The sequence below is a fragment of the Alexandromys fortis genome, unplaced genomic scaffold (assembly GCF_014885135.2).
Source record: "Alexandromys fortis isolate MF-2015 unplaced genomic scaffold, M_Fortis_MF-2015_v1.1 scaffold_33, whole genome shotgun sequence".
NCBI lineage: Eukaryota > Metazoa > Chordata > Mammalia > Rodentia > Cricetidae > Alexandromys > Alexandromys fortis.
The window spans coordinates 451,237-477,970 of record NW_026067917.1 but is presented as its reverse complement, the minus strand read 5'-3'; the positions used below and the strand labels follow the sequence as shown (position 1 = coordinate 477,970).

At 36.0% G+C, this 26,734-nt stretch overlaps 1 protein-coding gene across 1 annotated transcript in view; it reads left to right on the top strand.

Moving 5' to 3' along the window:
• The window catches only part of Galnt13 (polypeptide N-acetylgalactosaminyltransferase 13), a 565,342-nt gene that overhangs the window by 397,392 nt on the left and 141,216 nt on the right, over window positions 1-26,734 (top strand). The gene's annotated exons all lie outside the window — the stretch shown is intronic.

Sequence of the window (26,734 nt, the reverse complement as noted above, 5' to 3'; positions counted from 1 at the left end):
AAAAAAATAGATCAGTTCTTACAAGATTAGAAATGCTTGCACAAGGAATATTTGGAGCCTAAATTTTGAATATTGCCCGGCTCTGAGGATATCAGATATTTTCTGGGACATAAAGACAAAACCTTGAATCCTCCCACGTTGCATTATTATGCTCTCCACTGATACCTTTCCTGCTTTATTTGACCCCCATTTTATGTTCCTGAACTTGAACTGTTCAAACAATGGTATTTGTTATCTCCTTACTTTACATACATTAAGCCTCCCAAAGAACATCTCTCTAGTGAATTCAAGTGTGGAATCTGAATCTCTTTTCTGATTTGACCTCTTCTGTGAGAAAAAGAGCACAGGAGTCCTGTGAATAATGTTTATTGTTCAATAAAACATTGTGTTCTTGCTACTTAAATCTTCCCATATCATAAAATATCATTAGGCTTTTGCAAGAAGCAGTAAAATACAGTACATGTGTATTAAGAAAGAAAGATTATTTTAGAAGATAAAGCTGTGTGTATTTCAGTTTAATGTCCCAATCGTTAAGATTTTCTGAAGCTCTTGGCTAAACAATAGCTTCTATGGTCACAAGCAAAATTCGTCCACTTTGATAATATTCCTGATAATTGCATTTACATCTTTTTTACTATAATTTGCATTTATATTGAATACTAAGTAATATTTTTAAGAAATGAAAAAGCATAGCTTTATAACTAGACAGCCATTTTGCATATTTCTTCTCAGAATTTTATTCTTCTGTAATATTTTAGGGAACTCTAAATTTTGAGATATATTAGACTTTGGGGTACTCCTAAGATTCTTACAATATGCCATGCATTTTATGAACTTTTATTGTAAACAAGTAATTTCCTATCAAAAAAAATTTGTCATCATTTCATTTCTTCCTATGTTTATGCATTAGAAGATAAATTTTGGAGTTCTACTTACATAATGACAGTTCTCCTGTTATCAGTTAGAGGTGGTTCAGCAGATAAAGACACTTAATGTACAAGACTGGAGATTGGAGCTCAGATACTGGAACTGAGAACGTTGGAGAGAGAACTAGCTCCACAAAGTTGTCCTCATACTTCCACATATGTGTTTGTGAGAGCTCATCTCTCTCTCTCTCCGTTTCTCTCTCTCTCCGTTTCTCTCTCTCTCTCTCTCTCTCTCTCTCTCTCTCTCTCTCTCACATACAATAGTAATTACAATTATAAAATAAATATATATGTATGCGAATGTGGAGACACCATATGAGAATGAAAGAATAGCACATTATTGTCCTCTGCCCGCTAAAAATTATTTTTGAAATTTGGTTATGTTTTGTGGTAACTAAAAGGAGTATAATGTATTTATGAAAGTGAAATACTTTTGATGACTTCCTTTACTTCTAAGTGTTACATTTAAGGACCGTTCTTTCCATAGCATATTCTGATAACTGCTATAAGCAGTGATTCGAGAGATAGCAAACTCTTCTGGAGCTTGTTAGAAGTCTAGAATCTGAGACATGAGGTTTCAACACATGAAATCCAAATTTCCGGTGTTTGCTTTATTTTGTTTATTTATTCCCTGGTCTTTATTATGCATGTTACAATTTTATCTAGTCTCTAAGCAGTGAAAAAAGCTTCTGTATCTTGTTTTGATTTTATATGTATGAGTTTTTGCCTGAATGCAGTCTGTGTATGCCGTGCACCTGGAGGCCAGAAGGGAGTTAAGTATCTCCTGGGACCGGAGTTACAGATAGATGTGAGCTACTATGTGGGTGCTGGGAATTGAGGTCCACAGCAAGAACAGCCAGTCCTCTTAACTGCTGAGCCATCTCTCAAGCCTTCTTTTTATAGAATGTTGCAAACCAATGCAAACTTAGGAAAGAAAAAAAAAGGGGGGGACTTTGGGAAATGCAAAGACTTCAGGGCACCCAGAGGCAGTGGAAGAAATAAAAAGGATGGGAGATGCCAAGGTGTGAAGAAGTCCCTGTTCTGTGGCTCTGTTCTCATTCCAACACTGGAAGGAGTTAAAGAGGAAGGGAGCTGCTTGCTCCCTCTTTAATTCAGTTCTTTGTCATTTGCTAGCAAGGGTAAAATTTCCCTTCTTTGAGAAATCTCTGAGGTGATGCAGTTTTGAGTCAGAATAAAACCCGGTGGAGTTCACAAAATTACAGAGCTGAAACAAACCTTAAACTTCTCTCCTTTGAGCTTTGTCGGGGCAGACCTGAATCACAAAGATTACCCTGCTAGGAGCAGAGCTAGGGTTTAGGTCCTAATAAAGTTTTCAAAGAAAGCTAGTTACTAGTCCAATTGTGAATCTCACAGTGTGAAGTGTTGAAATATTCCATCGCCTTGTCTGCCCGGCTCCTTTCAGTCTGTGCAAAGAAAGAGTCATCAATAGGAACACATAGAATCTTCAGAACAGGCAGAACACCGCACACCTCTAAGCATGGAGTCTCTCTTGCTGGTTTGGTTTGTTATCTGCTTGGGTGAACAAAGGCAAAAAAGGAAAGAAAGCTAATGGGTGGCTGTGATTTCTCTGTTTGCTTAAGACGTTCTTGCCACAAGCTTACAAAACAGTTATTGTCAGTCTCTATGTTTTTAATAAAGCTGTGTCAATAGTGAAGGTGTCTGGCACTAAAGCCAGAAGTTTCCTACAGTACTAATTTACCTCCTGAGGGCATTGAAATACCACAAAGAAATAGATGCTTCCAGTGATGGGGATCCGATAAACAGGGCAGACAGTGGGACCCTGTTACAAACAAGCAAATGCTAACAGTCACTTGCAGTATCAGATTGTAACCACGTATGAATGTCTCCTTTCCTTAATTATAAGAAAGTACAATAAATATTATCTGTTTAAAATGCTAAATAGCCATACAACCACTCTATCACAATAATGGCTTAGAAACTTAAGGTAATTGTCTTCATAAGATAATTAATATAAAAGTTATCTTCTTATTGAATGGAGCTAAATATGTATTGGTGATAAATGCCTATCTCTGGCTAAAGGATTGTCATATCTGCGGTATGATTGAGCATCCTTTGGGTAAATACCCAAAAGTGGTATTGCTGAGTCTGGAAATAGGTTATTTTCTAATTTTCTGAGACAGCATGTGCTCAGTTTATGTTTATAGCAGCCTTTGTAAAAATCAGAAACTGGAAACAACATAAATATTTCTTGACCGGAGACAAAGATAAAGAACATGTGGTATATTTACACAATTGAGTACTACACAACAGAAAAAAATAAGACATCTTGGAATTTGCAGGCAAATAAATGGATGGATCTAGAAAACATCTTATTGAGTGAGGTAACCCAGACCCAGAAAGACAAATAGAATATGTACTCACTCATAAGTAGCATTTAGACATAAGGCAAAGAAAATCAAGCCTACAATTTCACAACCCCAGAGAGTCCAGGCAACAAAGAGGACCCTAAGCGAGGCATACATGGATCTAATCTACATGAGAAGTAGAACAAGACACGATCTCCTGAGTAAATTGGGAATGTGGGGATCATGGGTGAGCATAGAAGGGGAAAGAGGAGGAAGGGAGAAGAGCAGAGAAAAATATATAGCTCAATAAAAACAAAACAAAACAAAAGAGTTGCAGTACCTTCTGAATCTCCTAAGTAGCTTTGTAAAATATATTTAAATTAAACTATAATTACACCACTCTTTCCTTCCTTCTCTCCAACCACTTCCATGCTTCCTCCCTCCAAATTTTATCGCTTTCTCCCTTTCAAATTGACAATTGATTATTATTTTTACATAATAGAGATTACAGGGCACAGATATAGAAATACAACCTCCCGAGCACATAAAAGTCCACGTTTCTTAAACAACACAACATGAATATTATTTGTACTCTGTTATGGCTGGCATCTCTAGTTTGCTTTGATGAGCTCACAAGTGTTTTCATCAGCAACACAGAACATTTGATATAGAATACTAATAATATTATCCTGATGTTTTAGGGTCATGGAATATCTCTTTCCAGCAAGTTCAAACAAAGAGAAAGCAACAAATTTCACATCACTAGACAGCTTTGTATTTTTTTATTAAAGTACATGTTTCATCCATTTTTTTCACTTTTGTTTGTTTTTATACTCTCAACACCACACATGTGTTCCAATCTATCCCAAATCTACATTTTCCTGCAGTATCAGTACTTAATCATATTTTTTCGAACATCCAGGCAGCTACATACAGTGATACAATCTAATTTTAGATCAGAGCACTTCTGCTTAACAAACACTAATCTGCCCAATAAAAAAAAAAAGAGGGACAGAGGAAAACAAGATGCTAAAAATAAGTGTTGCTTTTCACATGACAGGCAAATTGGCTGAGGAACCACTTGGTTTACATTCTATCCATAGGAAACGGTTGCATTGAACTTACCGAAAATACAGAGGCTTTTATTAAATCCATTCTTAACCAACCTCTTTTATTTGCCCTTATCAGAAAGCAGGTAAATGGGAATATAATTTCAAGGTAAGTGGCCTACAATTACTAATCTCCCACATTCCCGTGTAGTAGAATTTCTAATAATAAATGATGGCTCCGCTTACCGTTTGAAGGTCATATCCATTAGGCTAGCATTACCTTCCCATGTTCCCAATGACCCACAGCTTTGATTTCTTGCAAAATGAGCTAATAGAAATGTCAGTAGATTAGTGTTGCATTTATATCCTTTCCTGACTGTTTACGCTTGCTTTTTAGAATACGTGTGTTCCTCTGCATGTGCAGTTCGCATTCTTAAGACACCACACTAAATGTTTTCAACAAAAACATTTTGAGATTAAGATTTAGAAAACGCTATTTAGTATTTGGCCAAGAGGTTTTGAAATCTCTGACCTCTTCCTTTGTTATTTATTTATTTAGACAGGGTTTCTCTGTAGCTTTGGAGCCTATCCTGGAACTCACTCTGTGAACCAGTCTGGCCTCGAATTCACAGAGATCCACCTGCCTCTGCCTCCCAGGTGCTGGAATTAAAGGTGTGTGCTGCCATCACCCAGTTTAACCTATGACTTCTTATTAAGTCATAGTCTTATTAAGTTTTATGATAATCGAAGGTCAGTCTTTTTATCTTCCTATGTAATAATGTAAATTTATTGTTCTTATTTTAAACGTTTAGTATGCTGACTGAGATAGCTTTAGTCATTTCTGTAATCAGCTATGCAGCCAGCTGTATGTGATCATCACACTATCATGTTTTTAATACAGTGTTATGCTTTAGTTTTATCACCAAAATTATTTTCCTAGCCTGATTCCATTTGGATTAAGTAGGACCTGTGCAGTTTGGATTGTAGATTTGTAAGTAGCTTATGACTTTTCAGATGCAAATACGTCATTACAGAGATCACAAACTTGTCTCATGTATCTTTAGATATTGTGATTCAAATTCTATACATAGTAGTGAAACACAATGCCCTACATTTTTGAACAGAATGAATAATTGATGCTATGTTATACTAAAAAGATAGTACTAGCTATAGACTCACATAACTCTGCTTAGCTGTCGAATTTTTAATATTCCCATTGAAAAAGACATCTCTCAGTAAGCTACATGGGAGCCTGCAAGTCATATTTCTCCAATATGTGATTTGCTGTGAGAGCCTCATAATGAAGTATTCATTGCAAAATTGACAAAGGCATGCATGAGACATTCAAAGAATTGATAAAAGTATTTAGAAAGGATTCCCAAAATATAAATGAAAGGAGGATTATTAAATTTGATGACTTCATTCTCATAGACAGACATGTGATGTATTTAATAATCATTTTCTTTTGTGGCCAGAAGACTTGTAAAAAAATAAATGCACCTTCCTTTGCTTTTAAATAAAGAACACTAAATGACACGTGGTTTGGAAAGTGAAGACTATGGAGATGGGCTTGAGGGTTTCAATTTTTCTCTTGATTTATAGCTTTGTAAAAGTACATCTTTATTCATCTTTTTCCTATTAATGATGCTTGAAATTTATAATTCCTAGCAAAAGAATTTTGTGCATTAAAATGACATTTTCTAGGTAAAATTTCTAGTAATAAGAAAAATCAATTATCAGTGGATGATGTCTATTTTAAACAGTGTACATACATGCATATTTAGTCAAGAAAACTAGTCAAAGTGTGCCATGGGCAGCATCAATTTATAGGTAAAATATGATGCTTTTTCCTATGTTTTCTAACTGTGTAATCATTAGATACCATTTCTCTGTAGCAGATAAACCCTGCAAAAGTAAATCCAGTGATTGCATCTATTATTCTGTCCACAAATTGGAGTTTACTTCAATAGAATTTATTTTCTTAATTGGCTTAACTAAATTCTTTGATCAATATCATTTAGTATATCTCTGGGCTGGGCTGGAGTGGACAATTTGTTTAACATATCTACATATTTCTTGAACTTATACTTGGGAATAAGAAATAGTCAGATAAAATTAATTATTGCATTCACGGGGGATTTTGTCTTTTCTTGCTCTTTCTCTTCATGTATTCTACCATGCTTACTAATAAGTATGTCATTGCATGTGTGGATTCCTTAGGTCCATAGAGCCCAGCTTAGGCCCATGAAAACCTAAAACAAAATCATCCCAAGTAGTTTTTCTTAGTATCCTCTCAAGCTGGAGGCAAGCATATGAGGACACTAACATAAGAGAATTCTCCGTGATAATTATGTTGAGTAACCTCTCTCAGAACACTCACTTGGCACTAAAATGTATTTATTATAAGATTACGAAAATAAAATTCTATCAAAAATAACTTCTGCCTGAAATGTTCTATCATCTGAAGTCAAATTCCTCCTTAGTAATCTGTCTCTGTGTTTTTCTACTGAGTAAAGCTGATATTAAAGCCTTCTGAAAGGCTGCCACTCACTGCTCCGTGGATGCAATTATTGTGACGTGTGTCTCCCATCCTTTTCCAGGCGAAATTGTACGTTGTCTGGTATGATTGATTTATTGCTGCCTTTGTACTTCATTTGCCATTATTCATTATTTTCTTTGTCAAACAGACCCACACTTTTGTTCACATAATCATGCAGGCCTGCCTCTCAATAAGCAAAGTGCCGGATGGCTCCCAACATCCTACCATGGAGACCTGTAATGACAGCACTTCGCAAAAATGGCTACTAAGAAATTACACGAGAGAAGAAGTTTTTAGAAATATATTTGGAAATCTTACTGATGATTTTTTTCTTTGATGCTTGTAGAGGTTTGTGTTTCAGGCTTCTTAAATTTATTTTAGTTATCAAAATATGAAATTTTATTAAAACATTTTACGGCATTATTTTTTTTTCATCTTTTACTTTCTAGCTGCTCATTAATTTGGAGGCTGGATATTTTAAGTAATAATTAGTCTTCATTAACAAATATGTATTTTCCAGTTCTTTTTTCAAATATGCATGTATATATATATATGTATATGAATTTAATGGATTAAATACATTGTGAAATATTTATTCTGTTTAAGCCTCACACTAACCACATCTGTATGAAAATGAATTGTATATAAAAGGTGACTTAATATAACATAGATTAAAAATGAATTATTTTGGAACTGTGAAATTATTTAGTTTTGTTACGTTTTATTCAGAGGCTCAATTGTGTGTGTGTGTGTGTGTTGTGTGTGAGTATGTGTACCACATCTTCACATTTTTGTACATTATCTTTGCTTATTCTGAGATTCTAAGTAAATCCTTCACTAAGTTACCCTGTACAGCTTATGCAAAAGGCATATCTCCATGTGTCTTCTGTGAATAGACAGGTGGTACAGTTAAAAATCAAAGCTCTTCAAAGGCATGTGTTTTATTTATCATTTTCATAAATGGTGACATTTTCTCGTTAAATAATTAAGTGAATTTTATTCAGTTCAAGTCAATAAACAATTGTTAAATAATTTTGTAAATGATATAAATAAAAACATATTTTGAATTCTTGGATTTAAGGGACTTTTTTAAAAAAAAATAAATAAGTGATTTTTCTTTGTTCAGTCACTAGCTGTGGGGATGCATGGGAGGTTCTAGAGGTTTTCTGGTTCCAATAAACCAGCTAAAACTGTTGAACTTTACTGCTGTGGCACTGCTAAAAACAGAAGCAAGGAGACAAGAGGGCAGAACAGGTATTATTTGAATTAGAGTGTATTTGAATCATGGACAATCCAAACAAGAGATGGAAAAATTGGAGTAGCCAAGGTTTGGATGAAGATGAATTGCCAGAAGGCAATTTACATGTAATATTTGAGTTTGTCTTTTTTTTTTTGGGGGGGTGGGGGTGGGAGATGAGACAGGGTTTCTCTGTGTAGCCCTAGCTATCCTGGAACTTGCCCTGGTAGACCAGGCTGGCCTTGAACTCAGAGATCTGCCTGCCTCTGCCTCCTGAGTCTCCCACTGAAAGCTAAGACAGTAGCATCTCAGCAGAGAAGCCTGTAGCAGTTCCCTCATGGCTTCCTGCAGCTTCTGGAAACTAGTTGGCTTTCCCAAAGGTCACATTCTGCACAAAGCGTTGAGATCTCCACCTGGCAGAGGAGGAACTCAACCATGCTCAAAGTAGATGGTTGCTCTGGTAAAATCGCAATAAACACAGTGCCTGGAAACCAACTCAAAAGTTTCTGCTCTTAGAGAAGCCCACAGCTTGGTTACTGAAAGACACGCACATGGACATTTACAGGTAATATTTTCAAAAAACGACGAGCCTAAATGCCTAAAAACGTATTTTTAGCCATGATGCCTAAAAACACAGTTAACAGTTTTACTCTTACTTGGTTTCTGAGGACTTAGAGTTCTTTGACCAAAGTTCAAATGCTTGAGCAGAAGGGGAAAGAGATGTGTGAACATTTGTTAAATGTAACTCAGAGTTTTCTAATGAAGAATCAGAGTCTTCAGAATGATATTGGTGGCTTTTCCTGGTGCCCAACCTAGTAGAAGAGAGAAATTAATTCACACTCAGGAATACTTGAGCCAGCCTGAAATATTTGGCTTTCTAGTGTTCTACATTAGGCAGAGTTTTTTGGTTGTTCATTTGTTACCTTTGGAGAAGTGGGTTTTAACTACTAATAAGTTTTTTTAAGGAGACTAAACATTGATTAGAAAGAACAATACTAACTAGAACGTTCTGTACTGACATTACTTGTGGCATTAAAAATTATTCTATGTAATTTTAAAAACTCGTTATTCCAATGTGACATATGGTAATTGACCAAATTATTCAAATACTGTGATAAATGATTATACTACAATAAAGTAATGACAGTACATTGTATAATTCATTGTGTGGTAACCTACTCAATAAAAAAATTGATTTTTTTAAAAGGAAACTATTAGAAGAACACAGTGGAAAGTGCTTTTCTGAAGGAGAATGTACAAATAAGTTGATGCAAATCTGATATAGAGATGATTTTCTTTGTTGCTATTGATCTTACCTACACCTTTTTTAAAGGAAAATATTTATTTTGTTTAATTTTGTATCTAATTTTAAAACTGGCTAATCTTTGAATTTCCTGTCATTGTAAGAATAAACCAGCCATTTTCTTGCTATCTTAGGCAATTTCTTTTCACTTCATTTTTTTTTTTTTTTGCTAAAAAATGACTTGAGACTCTGTATTAAAAAACGACAACAGAGGCTTCAATCTTGACATTACCTTCATTTTTAAACACCTAGCCTTTTAATTTCCTGCTTGTGGTAAGAGAGACATCTTCCCCAGCAGCCTGCCCTCTGTTTTGTCTTTTCTTACTACAGCAAAACACAGGATGAGCTATGGGTGTTTCTCTGTGTTGACGACATGTACCCCCAACAAATTATCAAGTGCAAGAAAGCATTATAAAAAGAAAACTTTCCCAACTTTTAGTTTTGGTAATTTATAAAAACATGTGTTTAGGACACAGTTTTCAAGAACAATTTGCCAGTTACCTCACATGTGGGAGAGCACTTTAACATAAAGATCTTTTTCTGGGTTTCTGGGCATGGCCCATGGAATTAGCAAAATAATATCATTGATAGCTTGAAAGAATATCGCCTTAAAATATTTGGAAATGTGCAGTCCTAAAAAGTGAATTTCATTACAATTGGAAAGAAAAGCTGTGCGATGACAAAACACAGTGCAGATATTAGACCTGTGAAGATAATAAAGCGCATCATTCTCTCTCTGTTTCAATTTAATGCTGATAAATTTGCTGAAACATGATAAGCATCCCACGAAGTTAGATGGATTATTTCTGGGTACACTAATCACTGGTCTACAGTTAATGTCTAAGATATAGTTTAGTAGTTTGTAATGCGATTATCTCTGGCTATTTTGTTCATTTGGTTACCAGTTGTGTTGCTGACTTCTGTGTTTATCAAATTGTTGCTGACTAGAAAACCAAGCTTCTTCATAATTATAAATACATTTCACCCTCAACGGAACTCCAGGGTCATTAATAAGCTTTTAGCGAAGATGTCTTAATTTCCAGCAATCTATAATAAATGTCAGCCAACTCCTTTAACCACCCTCAAATGAGGGTGTGTCTGACAATAGCAATCATTTTATCATCATAGTGACATGGGTAATTTAGAGACACCTGTACACAGCTCCTTTTAAAAACATTTCGTATTACTATATATTGAAATGATATAGGATGTTTTTGAAGAGAACCTTTAATCTGGTTGCTGGTAAGTTACTGACTGTTGCTTCCTTTTGCAGAGACTCACTTTGAGACATGTCAACAGTAACCAATGTCTGGATGAACCTTCTGAAGATGACAAGATGGTGCCCACCATGCAGGACTGCAGTGGCAGCAGATCTCAACAGTGGTTGCTGAGGAACATGACCTTGGGGGCATGAAGACTGTTTCTCCCAAGACGTGAACGAACGTCTCTACACTTTTGTTCATCCATTGTTTTGGTTTGGTGAAATTATTAACTTTGCCGAATTAAAAGTTTTAAAAAATACTTTTAGTATTCTAAAACACAGTTGTTTATAATTCATTTTTAGGAATGTTTATTTCCCTACTAAAATTTGTATCTGATTGAAGAAGCACATAAAATATAAGTAATAGGATACCGTTATTAAACATTTGAACTGTTTGGGGAAAAATACACTTTGCGTTTCCTTTTAACATGTCTTTATTGGCCGCTTGTCACAGAGTTACTTGTTTTTATTTTATTTTATGTTGTAATAATGATGAAAGAGAGATCATGTAATGCCTTATACTATATCTTAATTATGAAATATTATCATTGCTTTATAAAACTTTTTTTAAAAAAATGCATCATGGAACCATGGTGAATTTCTATGCTAACAGCTGAAACACTTATAAATTGAATTCATCACACAAAATGATCAGTACAAAGAAAAAAAATGTTTGCTACCAAATTCATAGACTATTAAATTATCATACCAAATAAAGGACTTAGAAATTTATTTTAAATAATAAATTTAAGTCTAATAATGAAGAGAGTGAGTCCGATATCGAGAAAAACAAGAGCATTATAAACTCCAGGAATGGCTGGGAGAGAATCTTCACCTCCACCTGAGGACAATCTCGCTCTGAGACTTGATTTCAGGGTCTGAATCCCCAGCTGCCCTTTCTGTCTGCATACACAAAGCTGTACCTTTTCCCTTCACTCTAGGACTGTAGGTGAAAGGTGACCTTTTAAATTCAATTTAAAAATGTTTCTACCACTTTTAGCTCAGTCAGTGATGTCATTAGCACTTTGTATTTTATTTAAAAAAGTATGGCACTATAATAATTTACTGCTATAGTATTAAATCTAACATCAATCATTGGAAAACAAAATTCATGAGAATTCATTAACGTGATATTAATTAAACTACTAGATATGGTTTGGTAAGAAATGTGGCTCAGTCTTATTTAGGGGATGTCATGTGTTATTTCAACTTTAAAATTCCTTTGTTCACAGAACTGATGTTGTGAAAAAGACGCAGAACACAGTGATGGACTGTTAGCAAATTTTTATATTTAATATTTAAGTGGCCACCTAGTTGTTGTATATCTATGTTTGATTTGTGTCTTTAGCAGCTAGAGGAATTCTATGGGCGTGGAAATAGAAGACTCTACAGGAGTAGAAAGTCCATTCTTTTGACCTCTTGTTTCCAATGATCTTGAAAAAGCATTAATTGCAAACTGCACCTCCTTTATCTGTCCACACCCTCTTATCTTTGTCTTTCTCCCCTATCTCTGTCTCTTTTATCTTTCTCTGTGTTTCTCTGCCCCCTCCGTTCTCTCTCTCTCTCTCTCTCTCTCTCTCTCTCTCTCTCTCTCTCTCTCTCTCTCTCNTCACACACACACACACACACACACACACACACACACACACACCTTTAGAATAAAGATAGATTTTTCTCAAGACCTTTATTTTCCTAGCTGCCTTCCCTTCCACTTTGGCTCCATACTGTTGGAATTGTGAAAAACAACCCAACTTGGAAGGCTTCAGGTTTGCTAATTAAAGCTCAAGCATCCTTTACTCCAAGAACTTCAAGGAATTCATAGATTTCCCAAATTTTTAGACAAAAGATTTAATATCAGAGCTTTTATTCATGGGATAGACATTAATCATACCATCTCTAACAGGAACCCATGGCTCTCAAGAGACAGTCAATGTTAAACTGATCATGACCACTCAAGTCACCTGAAGCCTATAAACAAGTTAATTTTCTGTCTCCACTCTTCTCTCCTATACTTTCTTCTTGTCCTGACTCAATAAACACGAAATACCCTTCTATATTATTTTTCTGAAAATTAAAAAGTGTAAACTCTCAAGTTCATTATATAATGTCTTCTACTTATGGCAATCGAAACACATATTATAGATAGGGAGTGTGGTCAATGACACTTGGAAAGAATATAATCGCTTAATGGGAGCTAAAATTGTAGCATCTCAGCAACATTTTATGTAAATGAAAATTTGTTATGGTCACATTGAAATACACAAGAACATAAGAAACACTCTCAGAGACTCCTCAGGTGACTTGAATATATGCTGTGTAGTGTCTGAAAATTAAAAAAAAATAGGTGTGTAGAGAGACAAAATTATACAAAACATTGAAACCAGAAAGATTTAAGTTCTTCAGAAATATTTGCCTTCACTAAAGTAAATGAAAGCCTTGATTGGAATCACAGTGAGTCACACACACACACACACACACACACACACACACACACACACACACATTGATCCGGGCAAGTAGATATTTTAATTGCTTGAGTCTATACATTCCTCTGGGTTTTTCTCATAAGGACAAACGCAGTTTCACCTTCTAGTTTACTCAAGTCAAACCTAGAAAGTTGAGAATTGAGGGATCATTCACACAGTAGGAAAAGTGTTCATGTCCCACCTCCCCCAGCATAAAGACCTGAGTCTGAGTCCAAGCACCCGTATTTAAAAGAGCAAGTAACCACTAGACTGCTGGCATGTGTTTTTAATTCTAACATTGAGTAGGTGAAGACCAGTGAATTCCTTGAGTTTCCTGGTCATCCAGTTTAGCTTAATTGGCAAGCTCTAGGCCAAATGAGAGATTGTGTCCTTAAAACCAAGTGATGATGCCTTTGATTGACTTCTGACATCCACATGTGCATTCAAGTCATGTTTGTGTGAGCGTGCACACACATATAAATGTGTAAAATCACTTTTGACTTTTCTCTTTCAGACTTTCCAATCCTGTCCAACCTGCATGGAACTGCCTGCAGTCAAAATTAACTAGAACTTGGCCCAAAACAAAATTTAAACTTGATCAAAATATGTTTAGAAATCCACACTTTTTTGATAACTGACTACATTGCGGTCAAGTGTTGATTTTGTAGATGACAACATGGTGTTGCAATGTCAAAAGGTTGGGCAAAATAAGTCTAACCATCTGGAAATTGAAGTTAACTTAATTCTCTCTTTGGTATATAACCAGAAACCATTAATTTATCCACTGTATGTTACTATTTCTAATTTTCTAAATCCCATGCAGTATTCATATTATACCACATTTTCCTCCAGTCTTACCCAGTGCTACACTTGTTTTCTTAATTACAACAGTCACACAGATACTGTTAAAAATAAATTTTTATATTTCCCTGAACATTACCTTCTCATTAATTTTCAACTCATCTCATAGTTCATGTCATGTCTCTATGTGCACTCCCACAAAACATATATGCACAAACTCTCTGCACATGGATATGTGCGTAACACAGCATTTACACGTGTGTACATGCACATGCATAATATCTCTGGGTTTTTTTTGTTTGTTTGTTTTGTACTGCTTTATGAGACAGGGCTTCTTCGTAGTTTAGGAGCCTGTTATGCAACTAGCTCTTGTATACCAGTATGTTCTCAAACTCACAGAGAGTTCTCTGCCTCCCCAGCCCTAGGATTAACAGTGTGAGCCACCAGTGCCCAGCGATATTTCTGTTTTCTAATCTCTTACCATCTATCATTTCATTACACTGTCCTGGCTGCCAAGCAAGTTACTGCTTTAGTGTTGGTTCTATCTGTCCCATACATGTCATTCTTTTTAATATTTTTTTTAGGTTTCTTTTCAAACATTACCTATTCAGTATAACACATTCTTGTCCTGTCTGCAATTTCTTAGTCCTATCCCTCTGACCAAAAATAAATCTACTCTTTTGTTTACATCAATTTCTGCGAGTCTCCGACACACACTTGGGAATACTATTACATTTTGATTTCAGTGCCAAGTCCACATCTTTGTAAGGATGTAAGCACCCTATCGCCAATCTACAAACCCAGGCATTTAAGTCTTTTATAAACCAAGGTTTGTATTAGTTTTGCCCATTGGCTATATTTAGCTTCTTTTGTTATCTCTTGGCATACACTAGTTATAATTCTTAATCTAATAAGACTAAGAGTGTGTTGAAGTTGTTAAGAAGCATTGTATCATAAGATTTCATATTTAAAACTGTAGAGTCCAGCAACATCTTTACAGAGAATTTTTAGAGCTTTGTTTCCAAATGTTCATTTTCCCCAAAATCCTTCATATTAAAGGACTATATGTTGTCATCTCTGTTAACATCACCTGCCTTATGGAAATGAAATATATCATTTTATTAAAATGTTGCTTTCAGATATAAGTTGCTTCACTTTACTGAAAAAAAAATATAGTTTCAGCTTTTTGGTTGTGTTAGATTGATCATAGAAGGGCTAAGATTTTGGGTCTTAAAAAGGATATAATACATTCTTTCAAAATCATATTTTTTTCATGTTTGACAATGACTATATAAAGTTTATTTTCAATGTAAAAATCTATTAACAAAAAATCTATTAACAAAAGATATTATAGAAACCTTAAAGCATTAAAGATGTTATGCCATTAATTTCTGTGTTTATAGATGATAAAACTGAGCCATGGACATATATTGTAGCTTGCCCAAAGATCATAGTATTATAAACTAAGCTGCCAAGACTCCTAAAACTACTGCCAAAAATATATAAAGGCACAATAATGGAAAAAATAACCTTCGTCAAAATCTTTTATTAGTAACTTGATTCTTATTGTTCTTTTTATTATTGCATACAATTTGTCCAGTAAAATAAGACCACAGACAATAGAAGAAGACCTGCATCACAGTGATTATTTTCCCTGAAAATATAATGTTTACAGAAGTGTAGAACACCCTAGCACCAGCACACAAATGGTTTGAGGAAAGCAGCATCAAGCTTTTCAGTAGTAACTGGCAGAAATCTGTTTCATCTGTTTTCTTGCAATTCTCTTGAAGGTAAAGTGAGGCTGACCTACAGCTTACACAGACTCTTAAACCATCCATTCCTGTGAACACTGAGTGAGTTCTGTGTTAGCAGCTTTGCAGAGTACAGAGAAACCAGAAAACATATATAGGCCTCCCAGGGTCGCTTTGTTATAAGCATAATATGTAAATTTGATTTCTCCTTAGTGCTTAGAAACAGCCTAATAAATAATAAGGAAAACAAAGGAGGGGAAAGGGGGAAATAAACGGCTATGATAAAATAGCATAACTGGATTTTAATGATTTTCTAAAATTAGTGAGAGGTTAACGATACAGTAGAATTGCTTCAGCCAACTTCAGAATATTGGCTTGCTCCCATACATATTGTTACTCCATTTGAGAAGTGAACAAGCAATAGCCTTTGAACTTGTATCTGATCTAAGAATTCAAGTTTTAGTTTCAAAAGAAGCAAAATTCAATGCATTCTTAAATTGCAGGCATAATGGTTCGAATAAATATAAAAGAAATAAAGACCTCACCAAATATGAACCTTATCCTTGAGATGTTATTTTGTTCAACTGAGAACTTACAACCTTGACTAAATGTCCAGTGTAGTTGGACAGCAGGAATTCAGTGTGTCATCACAGTTTGTGTTTCAAGATTCAGTCACAAGCTCCCAAAACGTCAGATAGGGAGTGGAAACACGGCATTTCTTCTGTATAACATAGGAGTGTCTGGTTTGACTACACCATTTTCAGAGTGTTATCTAGTATAAAATACTGTAGACAGCTAAGGTGTTGGATGACTAGCAATTTGTTTAACTAGTTGGTATGGACTTGTTCCCAATTTTTGTTTTTTAGTGTTTTCTAAATTTGAAGAGAAATTTTCATTTAATTTATTTTTAACATCTCCCTGAGAAAGTAGTGATTCAACACAGTCTTCTGTCAATATATTTAAGGTGAGGACCACTCTTTGATAATTGGGTCATCATTATGTACAGTAATGCTTTACTGCCATTGTTGTTGTGGGAGGATGAATCATTCTCCTCTGTCTGGTGAGTTAGAATCAAAAAGAATATTAGATATTGTTTCATCTAAGATGTTTCTGAAACAAATGTTTCAAAACTAAAATTTTCATCCTGTGTTCAATGGTGCGTTTAAAACTTAAAGACAAAGCTGTTTGGGTCCTGGTGTTTCTTCATCTAAAAATAGCACAAGGGAGAAACAGGAACCCATAACCACAGAACTTTCTTTGAGATGGGTGGGGACCGTCAGTTTTTAAAATCAGTGTAGTCACAGCTAGAGAAAGTAATCTCAAAAATGTTTAGACATGTTCCACACAGAGGATTGTGCATAAAGATTTAAACATTTTAAATGTTGTAAGCATTACTAAATGGTATAATTGTTCTTTTGCTGTAAATTTAAATATTTATACATTTTTGTAGAATTAAAGTATGCCAATTTAGTTTTCCTTTGGTATATGTTGTCTTTTTTCAAAATAAATTTTGCTAGTACTTCAAACAGATAATTTTAGAATTCCATATTTATGTTCTATTTTATAGAATAAAGGAGTGATTATTTAAAACCATTTCTCATCTGTAAGAAAGTCTTGTAAACCCAGAAAAATCTTATACCCAAAATATGTAAAACAGAAACATTGAAATATATTTTATCTCATTAATTTTTATTATGATATGAATGGAGACGGAGTATTTCTGCTTTGTAAAAATGATTTAGGGAAGTGAAAATGTCTTCAAATATATGAGAATACTTTTTTTCAGGTCATGCCTAATTCCGTAGTCTGATAATGGACTATTGAAGAGTTGTCTGTGTTCTAGTAGGTAGAAGCCTGTGGACCTTACCTTGGTTCTTCAGCACCAGCTTCATATTGACACCCAGAATCAAAATCTAGGCAAAAATATAGAAGAACGGGAAACGAGTAAACAGAGAAGAGAAGGGAAAGAGGGAAGGAGGAAGAGAGAGAAAGGGAGGGAGGGAGGGACAGAGGGATGGAGAGACGAAGGGAGGAAGGGAGGGAGGGAGGGAGGGACTCTATTAGTATCCGTTTTTAAATGCTCACACACATTAACACGATTCAGAAGTTCCCTGACTGAGAGCCATCATGAATACTTTATTAGTTTTTCAAAGTTGTCAGCAAATATAAATGACATGAATTTGCTATTTTACATAGAGAATGTCACTTCTTAGACTTTTACAAGCTGGGTGGTTCCCATGTACCCAAATCTGCTGCCATCTTTTTTGTTATTTTTGTGAAAGCACATGACCTTGCATTTCCAGCCATAACTGGATGCTTAACTCGGTGAAGTTTTCCTATCTGCCTCTAGTTTTGACAGATACCTTACCTCATGCCTTTCTGCACCTGATGGAAGAAACTCTTCTACTGAAAGGAAATGATGGAGGTCTCTTGGGCTATGGGGTCCCTGTCTAAAATAGCGATTCTCTTTTCTACCTTACCTAGGATATTGTGTACCAGTCTCTTCCCATGACCATCACACAAAGTGTGGCTAATATTGAGAAGGCTGGATTCATTTATACGAAAATCCATTCACCAATTTTGGAAAGTAAAATCCAAGGCAACAAGCAAACATCTGAAATAGGTTTTCATTTTTTTCTGTATGGCATAACATGAACTTGGAACAGCAATCTTTCTTCATCTCCCACATGGTAACTTAAGTAAGGTAGAAACTTTCGGAACAAATTGTGCAAGACATAAAAGAAGGAATTCTAGTACAGTTCAATGAGATGAATGGGACTTGTGCTTTTAGCTACTGAAACTGAAGCTTGATTTCTTTATGTGCATGATCAGCTTTGCCTTTAAACTATTCAATAGGATGAAATTGAATATAGGTATTCATACACAGGACCAAGTGTGAATGGATGTAAAAATATCTCAACACTATTCATATGAACAAAAATGGGTAGTGGATCAATTTCTGCCAGATACTTATCTCTTCAGAAGTCCGGTTTCCATTATCCATGAACTATCATCTATTCCCTTAGCTATGCTTTCCTCCTACATCCATGGTTCACATTGTGTGACCTCCCCAACCATTCCGTTTTTAAATATTGGAAAGCTTCGAGATATAGAACTTGGTGCTCTTCTCTATTTGTAGTCACTGGTTAACCTCCTCTAGAACTGTAGATTCTAAAACTTCTGACATCCTGGTAAGTAAGAAATGTCACTTCCAAATTTAGAACTTCTTGGTGTTCAATGACTAATAGACATTTTAGTAAAACTCATATTGAATTCATCACATTTCCCCCCCCACAGATGTTCAACTTAACTTAGTTCATTTGCAGCAGATATAACAAAACATCAGATACTGGATATTTTATAATGAATAGAAATTCATTTACTTCAGTCCTAGAAATGTGGAGATTTAAGAGTATGAAACCGGTATCTTTTTCTCTCCATTTATTTATTTATTATTTATTTATTTATTTATTTTTAACTAAAATTTTCCACCTCCTCCCATTTCCCTTCCGTTTCCCCCATTCCCCCCCACCTCCCTCTCCAGTCCAAAGAGCAGTCAGGATTCCCTGCCCTGTGGGAAGTCCAAGGTCCTCTCCCCTCCGTCCAGGTCTAGGAAGGTGAGCGTCCAAACAGACTAGGCTCCCACAAAGCCAGTACATGCAGTAGGATCAAAACCCAGTGCCATTGTCCTTGGCTTCTCAGTCAGTCCTCCTTGTCCGCCACGTTCAGAGTCCGGTTTGATCACATGCTCCATCAGTCCCAGTCCAGCTGGCTTTGATGAGCTCCCATTAGATCAGCCCCACCATCTCAGTGGGTGTGCGCATCCCTGGTGGTCCTGACTTCCTTGCTCATGTTCTCCCTCCTTCTGCTCCTCATTTGGACCTTGGGAGCTCAGTCCAGTGCTCCAATGCGAGTCTTTGTCTCTAGCTTCATCCATCGCCAGATGAAGGGTCTATGGTGGTATGCAAGATATTCATCAGTATGGCTATACCATAGAGCCATTTCAGGCTCCCTCTCTTCAGCTGCCCAAGGATCTAGCTGGGGACATCTCCAAGGACACCTGGGAACCCCTTTAGAGTCAAGTCTTTTGCCAACCCTAAAATGGCTCCCTAAATTAAGATATATACTTCCCTGCTCCCATATCCACCCTTCCTCTATCCCAACCGTCCCATTCCCCCAAGGTCTCCCCATCCTCCCCTTCAAGGGCCTCCCACTTAGCCATTCCATGATGGAAGGCAGAAAGACAAGTGAAGTTGAGATCAAGTAAGTGAGATCAGTATAAAGCAAGGTAGGGTTTATGTAAAGCAGTATATTTTTCTCTAAAATCGACTTGAATAATAATCTAAACCTGGGATAACAGCATTGGCCCATTCATCAGAAGAAAGCACTCCTGGACTAAAGTTCATCTTGTTAGGAAGAAGTTTCCATCATTGTAACGGGAACGATATTTCCAGGATAGGAATTTAAAGAGAAGCATTGAAATTAGTGAAGCCAAACAGAGGTTCCTTTTGAGTTTTATATAAGTTATAGGTCATGCTCATAACAGTACTCACAAGGCCTTGCCTCATGTGGTCCTGCTAACTGCATTCTCTTAGAAGGAATGTTTCTGCCTTTACTTCAATTGAGTCACACTCTCCTTGATACTTCTTTCTTTTCTGATTTTTTTTTTCTTGATTATCAAGACAGGGTTTCTTTGTGTAACAATCCTCGCTGTCCTGGAACTCACTTTGTAGCCCAGGTTGGCCTCAAACTTACAGATATGCCTGCCTCTACTGCTGATTTCCAAGGTTAAAGGCATGCACCACCACCTCCCAGAAAGATCACTATTTCTTTGAACAAACTAGGCATGCTCTTGCCTTTGGGCCTCATCTTAGAATTGGTTCCTGTGTAGACTCATAGTAATGCATCAAGTCACAGTAAGATCCTCCATCTACCTTTGTATTTCTGTACCATTTTCCCCAGTTCTCTTATAGATACTGTAGTCCCTGGTCTTGCTACTGCAAGTTACGTTTCGCCACACTTTTATCTGTCTCACATATTATCCAATTTAGCATGACTTTCACAGGTATTTTGCTGTCACTCTCTGACAATGTCTATTCCTACCAAGAAGCCGAAGCCATCACTTGAATGTAAGATAACCAGAAAAACAAGAAAAAAATATAACCAATTCATTGTGGTATATTGCAGATATGGAGAATAATACTGGTACATACCAGTTGCCTCCAAATGGATTTGTTTTCTCCTTATGTTGCTAGTGTACTGTATTCTATATTGGAGGTTGGCAAGGGGGTGGAAGGAGGAAAAAAATAATTTTAAGGTTTTTCTTTTTGTTCTCTGTGTTGATCCATTTAAACCTCCTCTTCATTCCTTAAATGTGCTCCCACTAAAAGGATTATACTCTTTCCTCATGGCAAAACTATTCATTTTAAGGGAGTGCATATACTTGGAACTCGAGAGAACTCCATAATTACGTGAGTATTAGAGTAATTAAATTTGATATGACCCAGATGGGTATTTTCCTCTAACAGAAGCCTGGTTTTTTTGTGATAGGATAATGAAATGTTCGCATGACAACGCAGCTGGAGATGTGATCAGCCCCGAATAATAAAATAATAGTCACAATGAAAGACAGCTTAATGTGGTTGTTTGTTTTTAAAGCTTATTTCTTAAAACAACCTACATATTACATATAATGTCTATGATACCCACATTTAAGAATATGTAGTATAAAAGCATTCATCTCAAATTTAAGATATTATAAGTGAATATTTCCTGCTATGTCCCAAGGAACATCATTTTATTTAACACTCTCAAGAGAAGGAAAGACTGGAACTCCTCTCCTCTAAGTTTCTCAGAGATGAGGTGGTTCCTACCCTCTATGTACTATGGTGTTCTTTGATCTTACATCTACTGCTGGCAAGTCCAGGAGGAGCTAGCTACCCACTGTATTCTTCAGACCAGATGTAAGAATGCAGGTTTTTTTTTTTTTTCTAGCTAAACCATTGATTGGCACAGATTCTGAAATCTAAGAACTGATATTTGCATCTGACAGAGATCACTTTCCTTAACAACCAATCTGTAGAAGAGCTGTGTCCACTTAGGTAAACATTCATACCGAGTTTATTTACTCTTAAACAATCCTGATGTACAGCGTTGACCTGCGTTAGAGCGCACTGTAAAGAGTAGTGATTATGAAGCCGCATGAACTTGGTTGGCACCATATGAACAATTTCTCAGCTGAACTAAAGCGAGCTAAAACCTCTTGACCCCACTAATCAACAGTGCCCCTTTCCAGATGACCCCCAAAGGCCCCTGTGAGAATTAGCCATGTTTCACAGAACTTGACACCTACCACTGCATTTTCCCCTGAATCGGCCATGTTCTTTTTTCTTTGTTTGTTTGTTTGTTTGTTTGGTTTGTTTTGTTTTGTTTTGTTTTGTTTTGTAAACAGGGCTTCTCCACAGCTTTTGGTTCCTGTCCTGGAACTAGCTCTTCTAGACCGAGTTGGCCTCAAACTCACAGAGATCCACCTGCCTCTGCCTCACGAGTGCTGGGATTAAAGGCGTGCGCCACCACCGCCTAGCTTGGCCATGTTCTTTTTGCAGTTCCTCCATGTACAAGAATACTACTGCATGCACTGGCTTTGTGGGAGCCTAGGCTGTTTGGATGTTCACCTTACTAGACCTGGAAGGAGGTGGGAGGTCCTTGGACTCCCCACAGGGGAGGGAACCCTGACTGCTTTTAGGGCTGATGAGGAAGGGGGAGAGAAATGGGAGGCGGTGGCGGAGAGGAGACAGAAATCTATGTTTTAAAATTAAAACTATGTAATTTTGAACCACAAATTTAAATTTCCCTTAAACAAAATATTACTAGATAAAATATAAATATATTGTCAAATATTTTAGGAGTTTATGAATTATTCCATTTAAATACTGATATCATGAAAGCGTATCAAAAATTTTATCACTGATTCTTATTCCGATGACTTCTAAAAAATATTATATTCATATTGTCCTTAGTGTACATAATGTAATATTGTAGCCATGTAATTATTTTAAGTACAATAACTTTGGAAAAGGCATGATACTGATTTAGTGTCTAAGTTGTTAGACAAAGAAGTTCTGTCTTAGCAAGAGCAGAACATTTCTAAGATATTTCCTCAGGTGTGCAAAACAATATGCAAATGTTTAAATGGTTAATGTTTCTGGTCTATATTTAAACCACAGACTTAGCCTTAGCACTTAGCAGATATAACGGGTGGACCTAAAGTTAACTTACAAAGTAAAAGTATTCTTAAATTTCCTAGAAGTAAAGAAAATACTCCAAAATGTCTTATTCATTTTGTGTATTATATACATGTATTTATTATGTGTAATGTGTGTGGGCGTGAGGGGAGAGCTCCTACCTACTCACTTTCTTCAAACCACATTTTTGGAATCTCTTGTAAAATTTTCCTTAGTGTCATAGGAGAGGTGTGGAGCTCAGAGTGAGGAAATATAAACCCTATTTTCTGTTAAACCTCTAACTTCATCAGGCAAGGACTGAAGGAGATGTCACTTGCTCTGGATGGAGTAAAGGGTTTGGGCAGTGAGGCAGTTCCCGTCATGAACATTTCCTATTTAATTGGCTTCAGTAGGAAAGTGGTCTTCTGTTTCCTATGGCAGAAGCATCCACTCATCTGTCCTTCATGGTGTTCTTAATGTATTAGTTTCCTGTGGCTTTCAGAACCCAAAGTGAGCGAGTAAGAAAATAATTAAATAAATAATTAGAAAGTAAATAAAAGTAGCTGGTTTACAACAGAAATAGAATCTGTCAGAACTCTGGAGGTCAGACTCTAAAACCACCCTGACCTTCTATCCTCTGAATCCTCTACCTCCATAGCCCATCCTTTGGTTAAGTTTGTGCTGAGTTATTGACATTCTTCAGTCTTTCAAAGTGAGATGACATCCTTTGCTCGTAACCAGGGAGCATTTCCTTTTCCCCAGCATGGCTTACGGACAAGAGTTTTTGTTAATGAATAATCAATGTGTGCCATGAAAGCATTAACTCTATACTGATAAAACAGTGCACAAAGATGACCAAAAATACTCCTATAACCAAACAAAGTTAGAGTTTTTTTAATACACTGTCAACAAGGGGCAAGAAATTAAAAGGCATTGGTAAGTCAGAAGGGAGACGTTGCTCAGCAGAGGAAGCAGGATGTGCAATGCATAATTATGAATCATGAAGGTACAACTAAGCAACTGTATGAGGTTTGTTATGAGAGCAACGTAAGCTCACATCGAGGTAAACCAGAATAAGCAATAAGCTGAAAAAGTGTGCATACATAAAGAAGCAGTAGGGACTGTTTTTATATTCACAAAGGAGAATCACTGAAGGGTCAAACCCAGGATGGTGATATAGCCATGTTTGCATTTTAGATGTTCTTTTTTTTTAAAAAAAAATCTTGTGTAAAGATATAACTGAAGGCTTTAAAGTTTTGTTATAGTTTTGGCTGGAAAGAACCAAACCCAAATCTAGAAATAAACGTGCAAAATTGATTTGCATTCTGTTAGAGTCAAAACTGTGGAAAATAACCCATGACAGATATGAAATGGAGAAAATCCAGAGCAGGTATAATATAAGTGTTTTAGTAAAGAGAGACGATTTTACCTTTTGAGGAGATTTCCTGAACTGTTCATCTGCTGCAGTGCAAATGAAATGATGACTTCATCACGGCTGACAGGTGGGAGGAGCAACAGACTACACGTATCACATGGACGTGTCATTACTGGTTGTGTAACTGTTACCATTTTGCAGTTCCTTCTTCTTAGATCTTCAATAGACCTCAGATCTTCAAAGAAAACTGCCAGTCTTCTGGGACACAGTTCATGTTCCTCATGAAATATAGATTAGTCATGAAAGCTTCAGTAGGAACTAGACTCAATTCCTGATATAACCATACAATAACAGGTGTTGGGAAATCTGACATTCGATTTTTTTTCTTAATTGGAAATTTCAGTGGAATTGGTCCACGGGGGCTTCAACAGCAGGGTGAATCAATTTTTCACTTGAATCAAAACCTCTGTATCACAGAGGTATTTACAGTATGAGTTATAAGGGATCTCCAGAGACTTTGCTGAGTAAAGATTTTATTCTATCTTAAAATGTATCTGGAAAGTGTAGAAACATTTTCACGGCATTTGATGTAATCAAACAGATTTTATACCGCCTTCTAATGAACCAATAGTATTTTAAACTTGTGCTTCTTTTGTAGATGTTTTTGAATGTAATTAAGATTCACATGCTTTCTCATTCAGATAGTATACATACTATGAAGTAGTGTAGAATGAACATTCAAACACTTCCTATTCGGTGATTGCTTCTTTGCTGTGTAATATATATTATCATTTCCAATATATATGATATACTTGATTGTCATTTGATAATGTTAATTTATACCCCATCAATGCATTATTCTAAAAATAATCGGTGACTAAATGGGGCTTATTTTTTAAAAAAAAAAGTAAGTAAGAAGAGAATACATTGATCTTCTATGTGGATTCTTTTTTTTCAATTTGATATTTTTATTCAATATTTTAGAATTGCACTCTGCTTCTCTGAAAACAACAGAATAGTTGAGTGCTTGCTGGAACTCAAATATGAAAATTATAGTCTCAGAGGCTCAGGGCGAGCAAGGAAACCTTGACCCTCCTGAAAAGGAAACAAATATGTCTTGGTGTGAATGTTTCATGCTTGTAGTTTTGGAATTTTGAGAACTCTTTGCCTTGTTACTCAAATAAAATTCCAAATACTCTCTGCTATTTGGGTCTTATTTTTATCACCTAAATAATATAGAAGGATTCTCTTGGGTCTACCTTTACTTGAAAGATTATTGAAAAGCCTAATTTGTGTAAACACTCTATTTTAAATTCTTTCTCTCTCGCTCTTCCTCTCCATCCATCCTTTCTTCATCCTTCTCATCCCCCTCTGCAAATGAATATGTGCTACCCTCACTCCATGATTATAAAAAACTAAAAACATGACACACATGAGTATCACACACAGAGTGTGCAGAATTTGGGGGGAATAAAAGTAAAAGAAAAATCTCTAAATTTTGAAAAACCCCTTTATAGACCTTGAAGTTGTAAAGGATTTGTGCTGGTAGCATTTTGGGATCCTGGTTTTCTCATCCCCTCTTTGTTTGATTCATAGTGTGGGTGGTTTTGTCTTCTGTTAGTTTCCATTCTGATATTCCAGGTATACTTGAGGTCCCAAGCATAAGGTTGGGCAGGAGCTTCCAATTCAAGGATTCAAATAAACCCTTTCTCTTTACAAAGGAATTTCTTCAGCTGTTTCGTTACAGAGTCAGAAGGTGATTAATAGAATTGGTTTAATGTTTCAAGGTTAGGTTACCTCTTAGTTTCCACGAAACAAAGGTCCCACCTAGATTTAGGTCAGAGAGTTCTGCTACCCAAACAAAAGTCTCTCAGGATCCGAGTAAGTTCCTACTCCCTTAAGGAGATAACAATGGATTTCACCCAGAGAATGGTTTGCCTACAGACTGTTTTGGTCTAGGGAGTGAGCATTACTTGTCTTGTTCTAGCAAAAGAATGTTTAACTATGAATGCAACCTTCATCTGGTCTGTTTACTTTCTTGTATCATGTTATTGCAGTTTTTTTTTTTAATCTTATACCTACCTTTTGGGAAGGGGATATTTTAAGGAATTGGGAATTAACTTGGCAATCTCAGTATTTACTGGAACTCCCTCCTAGTGCTATCCTATGTTTTCTGTTTTATTATTTTTACTCCCATCTTTGTATTCTTCACTAACTCCTCTAATCCCCATGCCCCTACCCTGGTAAGTGCTATTTTTGTCGAAGCTGGTCTCTGATTTCAACATGTCAAATACGAGGAGGATACTTGTTCTAGGTAGAAGAATACAAGATAAAGTGAAGCCTCAGAACAAACATTAAACCAATTCTATGTGGATTCTATGTAGGGTAAATAATATCAGACAATTTTATAATGCTAATTTTACTATAAAGATACACAAAGAATAAAATATGAAGGAGTAAGTCATAGATATAGTTAT